General features: G+C 40.5%; 1 long non-coding RNA gene across 2 annotated transcripts in view; it reads left to right on the top strand.

Annotated features, from left to right (window-relative positions):
- Positions 1-14,878, top strand: part of LOC108448028 — a 97,713-nt gene that overhangs the window by 52,350 nt on the left and 30,485 nt on the right. The window contains exon 3 of one of the 2 annotated variants that reach the window (XR_001863811.1): positions 10,645-11,323. The exons of the other annotated variant lie outside the window; for it this stretch is intronic. This is a non-coding gene — a long non-coding RNA (uncharacterized LOC108448028). Of the gene's footprint in view, positions 1-10,644; positions 11,324-14,878 lie in introns of those variants that run through there. 2 annotated transcript variants of the gene reach the window in all.

Here is a 14,878-nt window from a genome sequence, read left to right as displayed (position 1 = left end):
TTGTCAGAGGGGTGGTATCAGTTGAGATAAGGGTGCTAAAATGCCCTCATTAAAATTCAGGTTGCCATGGAGCTTGCCTACAGAGTAATGGTTGTGGGGCTAAAAATAGCTGCTGGCTGTTAGAACTGGGGTTTTTGGCCTTGGAACCAAAGTGCAAGTAAAAACACCTAAAAAAAGTATTAAAATACATCCAACACATCTTAAAACACTTGTAAAAGTATACAGTAAACACAGGAAAGATAACTCTTATGGTGTACAGGTGGTTTGAAGTTTGAAAAGGGAGCAAGTTGGTGATTTTTAACTGGGGAATTTTTAACTGGGAAGGGTGCAACTCTCTTAATAAATTACTTTGAACAATTGAAAACACTGATAATGGAACTTGATTTTTGTACCTGGGCTGATGGGTTAATTTTAACATTCAATTTAAAAATATTTAACTCAAAATTAATTAATTAAAGCACTTAATATGCAAAGACCAAGCACAAATAGGGATTTCATGTATGACATTACCTGCAGGCACAAGCAGGTTTGCACAAATGCTAGTCCAATCCTCTTTCCACTATTTAACCAAGATTCATTTGTCCCATTTTAAATGTTTTTTGGGCATTTCTATCTTTATTTCCTCTCTGTCTTAAAGGCCATGCTCTGTAGAGATAGGCACACAAAACTCTGCTGCAGGATCATTTCAGTGCATGACTACTGCACCTGAACACTGCATAAGTCTTTAGGAGAAGCACGAAGAATTAAAGACAGTCAGAAGCAGTGTTGGTATCTGCCTCTGGACAGCAAAGGGTTAAAGCAGAAAGCAAAAGGGACTGATCAGCCTAAGAGGGATTAAGCCCGCTCACTCTCTAAAAAGTGCTCTAACCACCAGATCACAGGGCATGCTGCTGAAGAAGAGCATTCCTCCTTGTCCCTCTTGAAACTGAGCCGCAGTGCAGCCGGGCATGCAAGAGAAAAGGCAGCAAGGAATATCACTGCAAGCAAGTGGTTAGGGCACTCCTCTTGGAGGCAGAGGGTACAAAGACCTAGCCCATTTTCCCAGGTCTGTTCTGCATTTTCTTTAACCCACAACAGTTCCAGTGACAAACTGAAGGGAAATTCATACCCTCCCAAGAAGTAGGGTCTAACCTCCCCTTCACAGTCAAGTAACTAACTACTCAGCTGAAGTCACATGTCTCTTGTTGCTGTTACCTGTGGTTCATCTTCAACAGAAGAGATACTCATGGCCATGCTGGATCTTGTGGGATACAGTATGGCCTTGCAGCTCAGTTACTCAGTTGAAACGAAAAGAAAATTATGGTCCTTGCCCAGATGGGTGGACCCAGCATTCAAGGCATCCCACTGCGTGTGAGAGCACTGAAAGGAGCATCCCTGTGCTCCCCTCTCCCATGAGGTACCTGTCCTCAGAAGAAAGCTATGCAGACAAGCCGGCTGAGTACAGACTAGCACCTGGTATTTCTCAAAGGTCTGCTATTTTCTTAGCAGAAGATGTAGGTACCTAAATTAGGTGACCTGACTGACTGTAAGAGGTTGTATTGTTCACACAACTGACACTGAATGGGAGGTGGAGGCTAAGCAGATGAATAATACACCTAATGTTGGTGTGTGTATTTGAAGAAACTTCCAGTTTCTTGAGCAGCTTCCAGTCCAGTACTCTCTCAGGTAATGTCAGGAGAAGTTAAGACACACAGGCACACAGACACAGAATAATGATCCAGCCAGACTGCTGTAAGCTTTTGGTTTCTGTTGATACAAACCAGATGTTGGTGAGATCTGAATTTCTGAGTTTGTTTAACTCCTTGGAGCATCATTTTAGAATAAACACAAGAGGCATCTTTTCTCACAGCTCTCTTTTCCCTTGCATCAGACTTACCTCAGCTGAACAGGTTATTTATTGTCCAGTCAACTGGGAAATCTCAATTATGTAGCGTCATTTGAAAACCTGGATGGAGGAGGGGAAAGAAAATCTCTGTGAAATTTTCCAGTCAAAACTCCATTTTTGCCTGTCATTTGATCTGATACAGTGGTTTGCCACTGTCAAATATAGATCCATTGATAAGTTTAAGCAGACCAGAGAAAAATCTTACACTATTCAGCATAGTAAGATAAATGTAGATTTAATGTCTGGCTCATTAGAAACTGGTTTAGGATTTTAGTAAAAGAATAATATAATTCTCCTCTCCCTTGTGATTTATTTACTGCATGTGGAACAGGTGCTCAGAGAAGTACTTCAGAGAGAGTGTACCTGGTTAAAAGAGATCAAGAACTGTCCTATTTTACTTGTGTGAGTTAGTACGTAACCAAAACATGAAATTTCAACACCACCTAGAGCTAATCTATGTAATTTCATAACTAGTATAAAGTGCCTTGTGTTATGCCATCACAAATGTAGCACTACTGATGCCACAGTGATATTTGGGAAGGGGCAGGTCATGAAAGGAATGATTAGAAATTTTAGCTTGCTGCCATGCACTTTGCTCCTACATGACTGAGGTATACCTAGGAGTCTACCCAAAGCTACTCCATGGGACCCAGGAGTGAGGAGAAGGAAGTGTGCCCTTGTGCCCTTGTGTCAGCAAGAACAAGTGTCCTCAATGTCTATCCCCTCTTATAGAGTGGGGGTAGCTGAGCTCTATATGCTGTTATGTGATGCTCCCCGCTACTCTTTAAAAATCTCAGTCCCAAAAGTCCTGAGAGGAGGATCATGGAGGAGTAAAACCCCTCCTGTGCCAACTCTCCCTTTTCAAACTGACTGACCCCAATCCACTTTGCTCCCAGATGTCTACAGTCTCTGTTTCTAGCTCACAAATGGGAAAATGACCTTTCCTAAAGGAAAATTGCTTCAAACATGGAAATTGTGGGACAAGGAAGCAGACCAGAATAAATGGCATGGCAGTCTCTGACCAAAACAGCCTAAATTACACCTATAAAGTGAGCAAAAGTTGAGCGAAAAAGGATACATGGATGACCTATAATGAACTTTTCATCTAGAAGATAATAGTAATTTTTTTGCCATTTCCCCTTATTGCTGAGATAATCTGTTGCTCTGCAATGCCTTTACATTTACAAATTTGCGCAGATGTTTAGTGCAGTGCTCCTCAGCAGCACACTGCTGCCCAGCTCACCAGAGGGTATGCGCAGGGAGGATTTGGTAGAACTAGCTTGATTGTTTTCACTGGAACTGATCAATAGTGCTAAAAAATTTGTAGGAATCGTAACGGTCCACACTGCAAAGGTCTCTTATCATGTAAAATTGGAGTGTGCAGCTAGCAGTTCATGAAAATCAAATTAATTTTACATTAATTTTCTGATCAGACAACCTATTCGCATAAACATTCCAAGATTTTTTTTTTTAATATGTGAACCATCTCTCTCCCCTTCCCCCAAATTGGCAAGGATGATATATCTCTTCCAAATAGAATAGCAGATTTTGAGTAGCCAGGAGGAAAATGCATAGCTGAAGAGGCCACTTTCAGACTGGGAGGTGTGAAAGCACGCAGCAAGGCAGATCTACAGATCACTAGCTTACAAAGCCATGGAGGACTTCACTGTAAGTGGATGTGAAAGAGATGATGTTTGCAGTGCTGCAGATGCTTAATCCATTCAACAAGCAAATAATAGTAAAATCAATCTTCTGGATGTGATGAGTCTGCAGGGATAGATACACATGTGCAAGAAACACCCTTCTTTTATTGGAATCAGAGAAGAGGAATCCTGAAAGTCCCCTCTTTTTGTGAGTTGGGGTCACAGTCTGGAAGAAATTGGGAACGACTGCATTAGAGAGCCTGTCTCTGGCACTAATCAATCCGGCATCTTTCCTGAGTGATACAAGAGCTGATAACCCATTTATACTGCCTGTAGATCACTGATAGTAGTCCAGCAGGCTCACTGATCAGCCAAGCATCTGAATAATATTCAGAATGAGACAAAATAATTAGCTCCGGCTGTAGATTTTGAATGCACATCTAACTAAAGCATATCCTCCTTTTAAAATTGTCCTCCTTCTGCCGATATTGTAAAGGTGCTGCTTGACAGACCTGGTCTCCCTGGACTTTGTGTGTCTGACAGCCCTGGTATGGCCAGCTACTCTGCAATCATTCCCATTTATTAGCTGGAGGCTGACAAGTCCATTGAATTCCACTCAGCATTAAAGCATGTCTTCTGCTTCTGGGATTACTCACTTGCTTTGTTTTTGAGCAGTTCTTAAGTGCTTTGCTGGAGCAAACCAAGCCTCTCAGCACCACCTAGGATCTGGCACTAAAAACTTGGATCCTGCAGTTGTAGATAGGTGTTTATACATGAGTAGGTAAATCACAGAAGATTTGAAGGAAGATGGTCAGAAGTAGAGTTACAGTGGTGTAATCTTTAAAGGTAATAAAGAAAACCTTCAAACCAGATATTTTAAGAGATCTTACTCAACACAGAATTAAAAAGAGGGAAATAGTCCTTGTTGCAAAAGGAACAGGACATGCTGGAACAGCCTAACACACTGAGATGACAAATTTAGGTTAAACAGTAGAGCTTAACTATAAAATCACTTGGGCAGAAGTACAGGCTCTGAATAGAGACAGATGAAACCACAAGATCTGCAGCTCTGCAAGAACCAGTGACATACCAGGGGACATGAACCAGGGCATGGTTCCACAAATGTAAGAGACCCCTTTTCTGGATCATTTATGTTGATGCTATACTTTTCTCTACCCCCTGATAGCCCAAGCTTCTTCTGTAAAAGCCAGTGGGAATTTTGCCATTGACTTCCAAGGGAGCAGCAGCCCTATGATTTGGCTGTGTACAATTTCAATTAAAAAGTCTATGAATCAAATCGTTCTGCCCTTGGCAGCTGACAGATGAAGACAGCAGGGTAGGAAAAGAGCAGCTCAAGCAAATGGAAATAATTTTTCTTTTAATTTTCTTTTTAAAGGAAGATACTCAGCATAACTTGTCCCTTTTTTTCTCCTGTTCTGTTACCAATAACTGTCTGGTGTGATTAAAATGTATTGCTAGCATCTTATTTACTTTTCACTATCAACAGGTTTGATCCTGTGAGATTTATTCACCACAAATAAAACTCTTTTCCACAGAGAACAAGTTTTCTTGTTCAGGGGTCATTCAAGTCCTCACTTAGCTTGATTTTGACAGTTAATCTGGGCTTTGACTAATGGCACACCCCTGTGAATAGGGCACGGGAAACCTCTCAGAAGTACTTCTGTGAGGTCCAGGGATGCCAGTGGAGCTGACTGACTGTTCCAATTGGAAACAGACCTCTGTCCTTTCACTGCCTCCGTGCCATGACACCCAGCTGGTTTGAAACATGTCGTTGTACACATGTGCCTGCATTAGACACTGTGTGGGTGGAAGTATATTATATTTTAAAAAAGAACAAAACAAAACCCAAACATCTCGAGAACACAACTTCAGTTGCACAAAGGACCCTCATATGCAGTATTTTCTGAAAGAACATAGGAAGGACAGAGAATAGTGCCAGTGAATAACGACTGATGATCAGATGGCTCTGCTCAGCTCCAGGCTTCCTAAATGCCCGAGTACCAGTCATTAGGAAGGTGCCAATACAGGTCTGTAGACAGATGACCCTGCTGATTTCATTAACTCTACGTTAAAAATTGGAAAAAAAACCAACAAAAAACAAACACCAAATGCAAAGACCAGAAGGCTCCAGGAAAAGGGTAATGACTGTGCATAAGGGAGCATGGATAGGGTTGTGAATGACTGATCAGTCTGTGGAGAGGAATTCCTGTGAGCTCAGAGATACTGCTCCACAAGCAAAGCCACCCTGCATCCCCACCAGATCTGCCCGGCTCACCTACACCACACTGAGTGGTGCAATCTCAGGCCAGCCCCAGCACTGACATCTCAGATGCTCAAGTCACTTGGGTATTTGGCTCAGACTGATTTCAGTCAGATTTAGGTACATAAAGCAAGAAGCATTTTGAAGAACCTGGGCCTCAGTTCTCTCTGTGTAAAACAGAGACAGTTCCCTTTTCCCATGCTCCATAGGGTCTGTTTTGACCCTTTAGAATACTTTCTTTCGGCATGTGCAATATTCAGCCCAGCAAGGCTGCAGCCCCTGCAAAGGCTCTATAAACATGAACCAAGCATATTATTAGACAAAACAATACACATTTTAATTGTGACTCAGTATTGACCTTAAAATAGAACTTGCCAGAGCCTTCAGAAGCAGTCACCTGCTAGCTTCAGATAAGTACCCCAAATGGCTCCAAACATAGCTAGGGTCATTGCCAATCAGGCTAACTTAAAAGTACTGCAAAGGTATTTTCTAGAGTGTTTTCCTAGAGATAATTCTACTCTCTGCCTCTTTCTCCTGCTAGCATCCGTATTCCCCAGCACTGTGACCTTGTCATCACACAGTAAATTAATAGAGGTATTAAGATAACGTCTACTTTCTTGTAAAAACAAAAGCATCAGAGCTGCAGTAAATCTTAATCAGACTGAAACCCACTGATCCAAAGCTGAACCAAGACAATGTGAGATAAAACACTGAGTGCAGCAATAAACAACCTATTTTGGAGAGAAATATTTCTTGCTTTTTTTTTTCTTTTATGAAGGCATCAATTAATGAAGGGGAGACTAAGAATTTTCTACTCCATAAATCCTTATATCCACACAGTCTTCTTCATGTTTGTGCCTTGTGTCCCCTGATAGTCTTCCTATTTAATACCTATAATCCATGCTCTCTTTGCATAACACTCATAGTCCTTTGATACTGCATGGAGCAGAGTTTAGAAGCTGCACAAGCTAAGATATTTTTAAGTGATTTATACAGTGAAGTAGAATTTCCTCTCCCCACCTGCAAAAACTGTAGCATTTCTGTGATTATAGTTAATTTTTTTAAGTTTCCATCCATGTAGGTTTTTTTATTAAAAAATAAACACATTAAAGGTATTCATTTATATGTGTTTGCTACTTAAATCTTCAGTGGGTCTCACAGTTTGCCACTTGGAAGAACAAATTTGATTTCATTTGAAACAGTCTGCTTGCTACATACATTTGTTTCAGCTGTAAATTGTTTTGTTACGCTAGAAACAAATAAAATATAGGGAAGGGAAATATTGCACATGCAGATTTTCTTCTTTAATAACATCACTACACACATTTTTATTGTAGAATTAAGAAACAATCTGTTCATTTTCATTAGCAACATCACACTCAACAGATATTAAAATCACTTCTTGAGGATCAAATTAGAGCAATTGAATGCCAAAAAAAAAAAAAAAGAGAGAGAAACCCATCTCATACAAAACCATTTTGAAAACTTCCTCAGTCTAGACATGGAGCAACAAGATAGTGCCAAATATTTTCATATCCCATTGCTTACTCCCTGAGCCATGCTGTCCCTTGTTTACAGAAAAGAACATCAGATTAATCAAAAGAAAATCTATCATAGAATATTGCATTTAGAAGAAAAGGAGAAATTATTATCAATGTTATAAAAATTGCGGATGGTACTTTAAATGTCTGCAAGGATTGCAGGCAAAGAAGCAATGCTGAAAATTCTAAATTAAACAAATAAAAGGCCTTGTGGAAAATTAAGAGAAGTGCCCCTACATTTAAAATGAAATGTGTGGATTAGGATGTTGAAAAAACTAGCAAGAGCAGCAACGATGGAAGAAAAATTATTGCGGGGTATATAAACACTAGTTAGAGGAATAGCATGGCCTTCTTCCATCTTGGAAGGCTGTTATGTTACTAAAAGGCAGCAGTAAAAGATCAGAGCATTGTTAATCAGCATGAAAGGAGAAGATCAGCCAAGAACAGCAAAAAATAAATATATTTTTAATGGCTATTAAAAATCACAGGTCTTCTGGCCAAGCAGGGAGTCTGAGATGTCTGGTTACCTCACTCTAGCAGGAGACATGGTGATTGAATTCACCCTTTGGTGTTTACACAAAGGAGGCCAGTTTCAGCAGCACCTGAGGTCCATAGCAGCAGACAGCACTGGGGAGCCTGGACAGCTGCTCTGGCTGCCCTCTTGGTGTTGGCTTGATTAGACAACATCTTCATCTGTTTGTAGGGAGCAGCTGAATAACCCCAAGATGCTGTGGCACTGAACCACCATTCATAACAATAGCTTAAGTACACAAAGCCTGAATTCCACCCACATTTAATATAGTAGGTTATATTTCTTACAATGTATAGAATTTCCTACTCAATTCCTGTGTAGCACGTAGCATGCCTCCATGTTTCCAAATGGGGCTGGGCCCTTTGAGGCACTTAAACAATAGAAAAAGACTCTCAGTAGAGTTCAGTGAGTGAGGAATATGAAAAGCAACACATCAGTGTTTGAGTAACTGCAAGTCTCACAGATCAATTATGTGCCCACTAGAGGAGCAGGGCATGGAGTCACTGTGTTAAATAAAATATTATCTGAATCTTACTCTGCTGGAGGAGGATCTCACTGTTGGAGTTTTGAAATCCCCTGTGGTCATTCAGGAGCCTCCAGACACCTCTGCCACAAAGCTTCAGGCTACACTTATATCCAAACACCATCTTGCTAAGCACTTTTGGCAGGAGGGCATACACATGAGATCAGGCTGCTAACTCAAATGGATTGAGTGTTGCTCAGTTACTAAAGAGAATTGTTCTGCACGTCTCAACTTTTCCTCACACACTTTCTAATGCAGAAGAGGGTCCATCTTTCACAGCAGTTTCTGAAGTGAAACAAAGTTAAAAGGCTTATTTCACAAGAGTATTCAATAAAAGTAATGAAGTGCCTTCCATCACAGACCAGCTACTGCTGCAGTGGGACTTATTGCTGTACGTGTGACACTGTGACCAAAGCAAGAGCTGATGACACCCTTCCCTAGGGAAAGTAAAGACTGAAAAATACAAAGCTTCTAAAACATGATACTTCTGCTGAATCATATGCCAAAAATTGCCTCACCCATGGGTCATTTAATATGCAATTTCGAAGCAGATGTATTTTTCCTAATACTATTTACAGATCTCTCAAATTGTAAATTAAATTCCTTTTGTTGCTCAGACTTTTTTTCCCCTGATGAAATATAACATTGATACAAGTCTGGGTGCTATTTTAGGATGTCTCTAATATTTTTATTTCTATCTTTCACTGCTTGTTAAAGTTTCTCTTGCTCATTTAAACATCTGTGGAAAATACAAGTGGATTTACATTTCAATGCAAAACTTTTGTTGGTTGGTTATTTTTTCTCCTGAATGAAGTCTCTCCTCCTATTTTCATGCTTTCATGGGAGGAAATCCAGTTTTCTTCTGCTGTACCTTTACTTTTTTTTTGTTCTTTCTGAAACCTTTAATTTAATTCTTTAATTGGTTGGGAGAAAGGAAGGATTCCTTTACTCACTTTATGCTTTGACCATTCATTTTTAGCAGGACCTCAAAATTATATAGATTATATTCACAAGTAATATATTGTGATATTTTTTATGCAGGTTGCAATAACTGAGATGGCTTTGGATTTCTAAAACTCCATTTTTTGTTGATGCATTAAATTCAGAGGTAGTAACTGCATTGATCCATGTGAAATGCAGCAGAGTCCAACCAAAGGCACTTCAAGAAAGCAGCATTTAAGATGCATGGCACATTTCAGCTGGGGTTCAGGGTCTGGATCTGAAACTGAACTAAAGCCAAGAATAATGCTCCATTTATTTCCATGGCTTTATTTCTCATTTAGATTAAAAAGGAAAAGAAAGAAAACACAGAATTGCTTTAAATCTCACAGACCAAATGTAGTCAGAACTGCAGAGTATAATCCCACAGGTTCAGGTTCAGGAAATAGAGCTTTAAGTTTCAAATGAGTGGGGTTTACGTTTGATGGTGCACTTAAGGTGGTCAAATCTAGCACTTTACTGGATTATTTTATCTTAATTTTTTACTATAAATTTAAATTGAGAGTCCAATGCTCTCGCCCAAACCAAGCAGCATGGTTAAAACCAGGATAAGCATTTTCAGGAACAAGGCATTTTGGCAATTTCTATCAATCAGATACCATCTAGGCTGCAAGGATATACTACATATAGTATTGCTTTAATTCATAGCACCAGCAGCAGACCACTTTTTGACAGTTGCCATTTCAGTCCTGTTTTGGTTAATTCTCAAATCTAGGCCTTTTCAAAGCTACAAAATTCACAGCATGAGATCAGAAATCCTCTGGAAGCAGAATTTACCACCAATTTTCTAGGACTTCATAAAGTATGATCACATCCAGAACAGTAAAAAAAAAATTAGAGGTGCATCATACTGCTTTATTCAGCTTCAGTTCTGGAAATAACCTTCACTTTGCAGCCAGAAGCACAGGCAAGTCAGTTATGCCAGGCTGGTTTGTCTGTGTCACCTCAATCCAGTGCTTGATAAAAGCAAGTATCTTGTGTGTATTGTAAAAGATGACTTATTGCAAAATCTTATCACTAATCTGTCTGCTTGGGCTCCTGTCATCCTCCTCTGCAGGACAAAGGCAATGATTTCCGCATTCACCTGGAACTCTGAAAAGCATCTGTAGGACATAACCTGTTTGAATAGAGAGAAATTTGTGCATCCTGACAATATAAGGCTGTAAAAAAATTGCCTGGGGGAAGTGGTGAGAGAAAAATAGATCTTCTGCTTACTCTTTTTCTCTTTTTTTTTCTTCAGAAGGCTAAATGCACACAGAGAAGGACACACAACCAGACTAATCCTGCGGACTCTAAAAGATAACAAACTTCTGGGGAATCCTGTTTGAGATGGGAATACATGGGGAGCTCCCATGTGCTTTTGATGATACACATTTCTTCTTCCTCAGGTTTCTTTAGTTACTACAATCCGAAAACAGAGATGAGACTTCAAGATTTTTCACTTCATGAACATTGTAGGAAAAATTAAAAATGTGGTCAATCCTCTGGGAAAATAAACCTTTACCTTCTTGCTGTTTTCTGCTTAAAAGACTTTCACCTAATTCATTCTGATTTATTCTGATTGCCTGACTCTTATTAATTAAGGACCAGATCTACAACATCTAATAAATTAGTGAGCACTGCTAACCAAGGCAAGTTCATTTATAGGAGTCCAGATCTGAATGCTCTGTTCCCTTCAGGTATGTCTTCTGCAGTAAGAGATTTCCCCAAGCTGTTTTAATCACTTTAGAGTGTTAAGATATTTTGCACTCTGTTAATGAGATTAGCTTTATTACATTTATCCAAAGTTTCAAACGATTATGTAATTTTAAATTATTAAAGCAATAAAATTGAGGAGGGTGTTTTTATTAAAAAAAGAAGAAAAAACAACAACCAAGCCCTAACAAGTTTGCCAGCATTGTAAACTGAAAAAGAAGCAGTCAGAACTGGCAAAATATTCAGTATGGATAAGGCAGGTTATGACTGGCAAATATGGAAAATTATTTGTCCAACTGCATAATGACTTAATAAAAATACACACTTTACACAGTGCAGGCTACTATGCCACCATTTATACTTGTAAAAACAATCTCCTTTTATCTCTCCAGGGTGTGGAACATCTGGTAAGCAGCTTCCACTCTGCATTCTTTGTTGCCCACTAAAACTTTAGGGTTTGAGGAAAACCCATTACCCAACTTGCCCCTAAAAAGTAAATATTTTAAGAGATCCACCAAAATGTCTGAGGATAATTCACTTATTTATGGACATGCTATTAACTTTATAGTTCAAGCCAGTTCTGCCTCAAAGGTTCTGCTTCTGATGGTGGGAAACCTGTTTTTCATGGCAGATGAATAGGAGGGAGGATAGCCCTTCTCAGAAGGAAAGCTTTTAACAACTTTTGAGAACTGAGCTGTGCAGTGCAACTCAATCAAATGTAGTAAGCAGACCTGAAGACTGGGCTTCTTGAAAATATTTCCACTGGGACTGTCTTTGGAGGGGAATTTTCTCACAAGCATTTTCTTTCTGACTTTATTTTTTTAATCTCTCTCATTAAAAAGTTCAACACCCAAACTCTAAAACTTTTTCTCTCTGACCTGCCACATCAGAGTCCCTCAGGACAGTCATGCTCTTCCTCATTTCCCTCATCTTGTGGTGCTTCCTTCAGTTTCTCTCTGGTCATACCTATGGGCAGCAGAAGGAGAGCTGTGGGGCAATCATGGAGCTGAGATGGGAGGTCAGATTCAGAGGGTCTCCTTTGGAGCTTTGCCTGATCTTGTTTAAAAGTGGAGGACATGGGAGTGGAAAAATATTATGCTAAACCTACAGATTAAATGCAGCTACAAACCTCACAGTGTTTTTACATTCCCTTTGCCCCAGCATAGCAAGTTTTGAAACAGCAATATTTTTACATGGTTCAATATTTGCCCAACTTATTCCCAGCTCAGAAAGGGTAACTGGATGCCACGAGATGGCAGGAGGCAGAAACACCTCTGGAGCAACTTTTCCTTCCAGGCATGCTTCTGAGTCTGACACTGGGGCTCAGTTCTTTATCATGCTCAGCAGGATCTAAACCCAGGGACCTGTTGGGGGCTTAAGCAGTACAACACTCACCCCTCTCTGCCCAGCACTTCCAGAGGATCCATACCAAGGCCATATGAGGGATCTCGTGGGCTTTGAGCTCTTCTTCCCCCACAGGCTTCTAGGTCTGGGACTGGCTTCATGCCAGAGCAAATGTCCAGGGGCAGCCTGACAAAAAGGTGTACAGGGAAGATGCTCTGACAGGAAAATGTCTGAGTTGCAAACAGTTTTGTTTTAAGAGTCTCGGCAGGATAGGTCAAGTAACATCATGGTCCTAAGGATGAAAGGCATTGGAGTTACATCATTTCTAGACATTGCAAAAAGATGATGGAGCATGAATCTGAAAAGCTTTGCTTCAAATTAGCATTGAAAACATATGTACAGGTTCTCAGCTGAGCTCTTAAGGCTCATACGATTTGTTATACTGGCACTTCCCACCCCTGGCTTTGTTTAAACCTACCCAGATGTGCAGTATTACAGAGCCCCAGACATAAGGCATGCACATTTACTGCTCTGCCCCAGCCCTGTAGACTGTCCAACAGGTGGAACTGCTGAAGAGCATGTATGCTGGTGGTACCAGATGAAGACTAGGAGGGAGATGCTCTGGGTCAACAGGAAAATACAAGGCAGGAGAAGGGAGTTTTACTTGTTTTAATAACTAACTGGGGGGATTCTCTGGAGGGAGCCCATGATGCCAAAGAGAAGGTACAACCGTCTGCCTCCCTGCTTTTCCTTACTCCCATCTCAATTGCCATTTCCTTCTTGACTTTGAAGAGGAGAAAGGAAGAAGATCCCTCTCTTGTTATTATGAAGCAAAACTCTCCCTTTCCCTCCTGCCCTGCACTTTGGATGAAAGGAAATGATGAACACACAACCACCCCTCCCCTGGGGCGCCCAGGCGGGGTAAGGAGGCACCACTGGCACAGGTTTCCTTGTTTAGCTTACGGGATTGCATTTATGTCTTTAGCTTTTAGCCTGTTTCTTTTTAAGAGAATATACTGGATAAAAGTCATTCCTTAAGGCAAAAAAAGACATTTGGCTTTGAGTTTCATTCAACTTATTAGTCCAAGCTGCTTGTGGTGCAATTGTAATTGTGCCAGCTATCTGCTTAAATGTCCAGCTTGCTCTGGTTCTGTGAGTGTTTCTCCTTGGAGTAGCTTGTAGCTGTACAGAAAAGAGTACAAATCTTAGCAGTTGGAGGAGACAAGGAAAACTATTACTGTTAAGTTCACAGGTTTCGATATTTAAAGGGTAGGGTGGTTTTAATCTGCATGTGCTGCTCTTAAAATGTTCTCTTTTGTGATTATTACTTCTAAATTACCTACTGGAATGCAAACATGAAAAAAAAAAAAAAAGAAACATTCAGCAGAGAATGTCAGCAACAGCAAAACACTAGCAGAGGAGTAACAATTTACCTGTAAGAAAATATCAGAAAATGGGTTCCAGCTGAATAAATGAAGTGAAGCCTTTTCTTAAGTTTAACCTGCAACACTCTTACAGACCTAGGAAAAAGGATTCTTGGTCTGTTAGCATAGCTACTGGGAAAACAACAGGTCCTGGATGGGGGAGCTGGGGTACTCTGCCTCCTTCAGGAGCCAGGGTGGAGCTCTTGGCAGCACTAATCACCCTTCCCAGATCTCCAGGAAACCTCTTTGTAAATGCTTATAGTGGTTTCCAGGCATCTCTTTATTTGCAGACCCCCTAAAACACTGGAGAGGCAGAATACATGGTACTGCCTTACATCCTATTGCCACTGGGCTGGTTTTCCTTAGCTGCCATTTACTGGCCTTTTCAAGGCAGTCCACAGGCAGTCCAGAGGTGGAAGAGCACCGCCCTTGGACCCTTGCTTGTGGCAACAAGGGAAGATAGAGATGGTGGCAAAGCTGAGAAAGCATACATCCATCATAAGCAAAATTCCAGGATGGGCAAAGGTTGACAGAGGATCCTTAAATAACTTTCTTAGGACTGCCCTAGGCGCTTAGGAAGGTCAGCAACATGGTAGAGTCTATCAGAAATGCCAGAAGATGCTATACAGGGAGCCCTGTTTCCTCTGGTATAAGACTTATATGAGGTCAGATGGCCAAAAAAAATGTTCAATAATGAAAGCTGCTCTCTTATCATGGCAGGGACATGGCAAATTCTGCTCTTCTTCAGCCTCTCCTTAAACAGAGGCAATTTCATGAACTGCAAATACATGGAATAGTAAAGTACCTAGAAAATACAAGTGAGAAAGGGTACATTTCTCTGGAATTCAGTGAAGGTTAATTCACTGTTTTCAAAGAAAGCAGTAACAGCCCTCTTCAAAGCAGAAGTATCTCATCAAGTGCCCACAAGGACAGAGGGAGGGCTTTGTGATTTCAGGATCAGGCCCTTTGGGAATGAATAAAATAGAAGCTTGGGTTATTCTGATAACATTC

Source organism: Corvus brachyrhynchos, unplaced genomic scaffold (genome assembly GCF_000691975.1).
Source record: "Corvus brachyrhynchos isolate BGI_N302 unplaced genomic scaffold, ASM69197v1 scaffold14, whole genome shotgun sequence".
NCBI classification, from domain to species: domain Eukaryota; kingdom Metazoa; phylum Chordata; class Aves; order Passeriformes; family Corvidae; genus Corvus; species Corvus brachyrhynchos.
Note: the sequence above shows the minus strand (reverse complement) of the source record. Positions and strands in the feature narration are given on the sequence as shown.